Raw genomic sequence first — 5,400 nt, 5'->3', positions numbered from 1 at the left:
AGAAACAATAAAAGACCACAAAAAAGAATGAATCTGTAAAAGATTATGCTAAGTGAGAAAAGTCAGACACAAAACACTGCATACTGTATAATTATATTTATATAATTGTGAGTTAAATGCATTTTTTATATAAATTACATCTTGGTAAAGTTTATTAAAAAAAAAACAAAAAAGGAAGTGACAGCCGGTTGGTTTGTAGCCGCCGGCAGCTACTAAAGGCAGAGTGGACCTCTCTTTTGAAACTGCTGCTCTCTCACTTCGTAGGCATCACCTAGAGCTCAGCACCCAGGCTCAACTCTGTACCATTTGGAAGAATGGAAGCTGATGCATCCGTTGATATGTTTTCCAAAGTCCTAGAGAATCAGCTGCTTCAGACTACCAAACTAGTGAAAGAACATTTGGATTCTGAAATTCAGAAACTGGATCAGATGGATGAGGATGAATTGGAATGGCTTAAAGAAAAGAGACTTGAGGCACTAAGGAAAGCTCAACAACAGAAACAAGAATGGCTTTCTAAAGGACATGGGGAATACAGAGAAATCCCTAGTGAAAGAGACTTTTTTGAAGAAGTCAAGGAAAGCAAAAAAGTGGTTTGCCATTTCTATAGAGACTCCACATTCAGGTGTAAAACACTAGACAGACATCTGGTGATATTGTCCTCGAGACCAAATTTTTGAAAGTGAATGTGGAAAAAGCACCTTTCCTCTGTGAGAGACTGCGTATCGAAATCATTCCCACACTAGCACTGGTAAAAGATGGGAAAACACGAGATTATGTTGTTGGGTTTACTGACCTAGGAAATACAGATTACTTCACCACAGAAATTTTAGAATGGAGGCTCGGTTGTTCTGACATTCTTAATTACAGTGGAAATTTAATGGAGCCACTATTTCAGAGCCAAAAGAAATTTCGAACAAACTTCACAAAGCTGGAAAAGAAAACTATCTGAGGAAAGAAATATGATTCAGACTCTGATGATGATTAGAGCTCATTAAATCTTTGTAAACTGTCTTTTTCCTTCTGCTTCAGATTTAAATGTGTTTTCTAAATTCTATTAATGTCTATACATTAGTCATCTAAATATTCATATTCTCGAGTTTTATACAGTTGTATCACATTGAAAGGTATCTTTACTATTTTCTGTGTGGCCAACATGTTTAAGTTGAGGAAAACGTCTTCATTCTTAAATTATCTGGAACGAGTCTGGATTCTCTATTTTTGAGATTGACTTTATCACAATAAGATTCACACATCTTTATACCATTCACAATTGTGTTTTTGATCTACAGAGTTAGAAATTCAGAAACTATTCCAGGACTAATTAATTGGCATTATTTATACAACAGGTCAAGTAACATTTACTGGTGCAATACTGCACTTGTAAATGAATTATAAACACTCTTCACTTCTGGAATATATTTAAATAGCTATTAAAGAACTGGTTATTTATTCTGGACACTACATGTTGATGTTGCATCAACTGGTGCCAGCAGAAAGTTATTTTGGGTTGTGAACATACTGCTTTATTTAAAGGGTCCTGGTTGCTTATATTTTAAACATTAATTAAAAAGAAATCAGGAAACACTTTTGAAATAACAGCATAAGAAACTTTACTGTCTCTGCTCAATAAAATACTTGTAACTGGAAATTTCCATTTATGTGGAAATTGTCATAAAAGCATACATCCAACAAACAAACAAACAAATAAAAAAAGCAGGCACTAGAGTATGATCTATAGGCGGGTGGATCACCTGAGGTTGGGTGTTTGAGACCAGCCTGACCAACACAGAGAAACATTGTCTCTACTAAAAATACAAAATACAGGCGTGGTGGCACATGCCTGTAATCCCAGCTACTTGGGAGGCTGAGGCAGAAGAATCACTTAAACCTGGGAGGCAGAGGTGTGATGAGCCAAGATTGTGCCCATTGTACTCTAGTCCAGAGAACTCGAGGGAAACTCTATTTCAAAAAAAAAAGGTTTAGCCTTTGATCTGCATTTCTATGTTTATGGATGCTAATTGTGATTAAACACAAGTCATAAACCAGAGCTCTGGAACTGGAATCACAAGGTAAATAAGGTTTTCATTTACTAATATATTCTGGTGTTTCTAATCTATACTTACTAAATATTATCCTAAATGTCAACAAAAGCGTTCTGGAAGAGAGCAAATTATGATTACTTACATACAGTAATCACCATGCCAGCATCCCTTTTTCCCAGTGCTAGCCCCTTAACCAATTTATGAGAACCAGATATTATTTTGTACATAATGGACTCTATCTACTGTAGGTGAGGAACTTACAAAAAACTAAAGATGGATGGTTATATAGGGAATAGCTATTCCTTTTTTTCCTCCTGAGAAAAGAGATCTTTTGCTCCCTAGTAAAAGCAAATTATCCTGGGGAACCTAAAGGGGAAGGGTCTAGATCCTTTACTCTTAGGAATGTAAATAAATTTTTCCTCCAGAAAGAGGAAAATAAATTATTCAGTTTTAAAAGTCTGGGGTGTCTTCATAGGCTCAGGTCTTAATCTTCCTTAAAAGGTAAACACATACCTTCAGGGAGATAAATCTCTCTGGATCCTGGGGCAGTCATAATACATCACCTAGGCTCAATATTTAGCCCAGGTCTCAAATGTCACTAAAATTTGCTCAGAAAGCCCCAGTTAGACAGAAAATTATATTTTGCTATGGTTCTACATCTATGATCATTGTCATATTAAATATTCTCTTGCCAACCTAAAATAATTACAAGGAACAGAATCTAGTTAAGAGAGTTTATTCAAGTGCAAAGTTGAAGATAAGCTGACTCAGGAAGCACAGATTCTGAAGAATGAAAGTGAGTCTTCCCAAGTACGAAAGTTTGAAATTATTTATATATATATGTGTGTGTCTGTGTTTCCTTTCACACATTTATATATTGTGAAAGGAAAATAAATCTTGGGGCCCCTAAATCACTAAGCTAACAGGAAAAATAAAGCTGGGACTGCTTAGGGCCAACTTGCCTCTCATTCTATTCAAAGTCACCCCTCTGCTCACTGAGATAAATGCGTATCTGATTACCACCTTTGGAGAGGCCAATTAGAAACTCAAAAGAATGCAACCATTTGTCTTTTATCTACTTATGATCTGGAAGCCCCCACCCCACTTCTAGTCTTCCTGCCTTTGCTTCTAGTTGTCCCACCTTTTCAGACTTACAAAGAGGAACCAACGTTTCCTCTTTGGTTGGAGGAAAGGCACATGTCAGAACCTTTCAAGGCTGTGTCACAGGCAGTCATCCTCAACTTTGGCAAAATAAACTTTCTAAATTAACTGAGACTTGTCTCAGATTTTCAGGGTTCACAATACACATGAAACTGGCCCAACTGTCCTATAGAACTGACATTTTCAGCTTTTTGAAAAAACATAGAAATTAATGCTTCTGGTCTTAAAACTTGAAACTTACATTCGTCTTATCTGAGTTTCTTTCTTAGGAGAACAACACTTAGACAAGGAACTGTAGTTTACCAGATCATTGTATCCAGACAATGAGACACCAAACCCCTCATTTGTAGTGGTTTTCTCACACTTTCTAATTCCTGCTTACCAACCCTTCTTTCTTAATCTCCCCAATTTCTGTTTTCCCCACATGTACCTAAATTTCTGCTCCTAATTTCAGTTGGTTGGGTGACAGATTTGAGACTCATTGTTCATCTCTGGGGCTGCAGCTCCCAAACGAAGTCTTCAAGTCTTCTTCCCTGGCAATAACCATTGTCTCAGTGATTGGCTTACTGTGTTATGAGTAGTAGAACCTGGACAAAATCCCTGGTGTTTTGGTTTATTGGGGTGGAGAGAGAGAGAGAGAGAGAGGGAGGGAGGGAGAGAGAGAGAGAGAGAGAAAAAAAAATCACAATGACTTTTGTACCAAACTATATAAAAAACACTGAAAATTCATGTCTCTGGAGGGATATTGTCTGGTCATAACAAGCAATGTGAGATTTCTTTTATACAGTAAGAGAGGCTTTAAAGTGAGTTATTAATTATCCATGCCTCACAGAGGAGTGTGGCTGTCAAAGAGCAGAGGAAGCAAAGAATGACTTTATCATTGCTCCTGTAAAATGTGAGATTGATATCTGTAATAGAAGTTGTCTTATACACTCCTGAGGGTTTAGGGAATATTCCGTCACATAAATATGGCATTACATTTAAATAAATGGAAATATTTTCATACAAAAGCTGAGAAGAACATGAACATGAGGGAGTAGAAAGATAGAAAAAAGACAAAAAAAGAGCATGCAGTCTTAAAGTGAATTGGATAAAAGTGAGTGAGACTGGATTTTATGGAATCACTCTTTACATATATATGTGTATCTATATATCAATATATACATATATATACAGATATGTCAAGCATTTTAAATGGCAAAGTGAATTCACATAAATGGATATATGCATTTCAACACATTATTTTTGGTAAAGGGAAAAGTAGCAAAAGTGGCCATGAGAAATAGACATCAGAATATGTGAGACTACAGAGAAAAGAAAAAATAAAGTCAAACTTAAAGAGACTATTATCTCTTTTTAATGATACTACTAACATGTATTAATTATAAATAATTTTAAATGTAATCTTTCACATATCATCGTGTTTGCTTTGTTCTCTCACTGTTTATATAAAATATATGTGTGCATGTATATATATACACATATATAAGTATGTGTACACACACACACACACACACACACCTATAAATGGGGGGAGAGGGAGAGAGAGAGAGAGACCGTGATAGTAGGCTTAATAACCGCTCTGATCATGGCTCACAGCGTCTTTTTTGGCAACACTACTTTTCCTCACTTACAGCATGGGGTTTTTGTTCATATTGAGTTGCTCCATCTCAGACACCAGCACGACTGCAAGGGCTGTTGAACAGTCTCAGTTCTCATCAATAGGGAGTTATGTTACAGCGCTTCCCACTGTGCTTTTCTGAGTCCTTAGTACTTTTCTTCAAGGAGAGACTCCTTGCTTGCATCAGTCTCACTTTCATCTTTCTGTGGTTTTGTACTATTACTCTTTCTTTTCCCACAGCCAACCCAGCTCGGCTGTTTCAAGGGCATCTTTGATGCCAGTGGAATAACTACAATAGAAAGCAACCTAGAGGCAATCCTTCACATTCATTCATTAATAAAGACATAATCATAACTCATACACACGTGCGCACACACACACACACACACACAGTTATAGGTATATATGTAAAACCTTGGATAACTCATACACACGTGCACACACACACACACACACACAGTTATAGGTATATATGTAAAACCTTGGATTTTGATATATGTTCTAAAGGGACTATAATGAAAGCAAGATACAAATCTTTGTCATTTTTTTCTCTAACAATTTTAAAATCCATTTTAT

At 36.4% G+C, this 5,400-nt stretch overlaps 1 pseudogene; it reads left to right on the top strand.

Annotated features, from left to right (window-relative positions):
• The first annotated feature begins 314 nt into the window (after positions 1-314).
• LOC100399002 (thioredoxin domain-containing protein 9 pseudogene) lies at positions 315-993 on the top strand (annotated as a pseudogene).
• The last annotated feature ends 4,407 nt before the right edge of the window (positions 994-5,400 follow it).

The sequence above is a fragment of the Callithrix jacchus genome, chromosome 1 (genome assembly GCF_049354715.1).
Source record: "Callithrix jacchus isolate 240 chromosome 1, calJac240_pri, whole genome shotgun sequence".
Lineage (NCBI taxonomy): Eukaryota > Metazoa > Chordata > Mammalia > Primates > Cebidae > Callithrix > Callithrix jacchus.
This window is presented reverse-complemented; position numbering and strand designations above follow the sequence as displayed.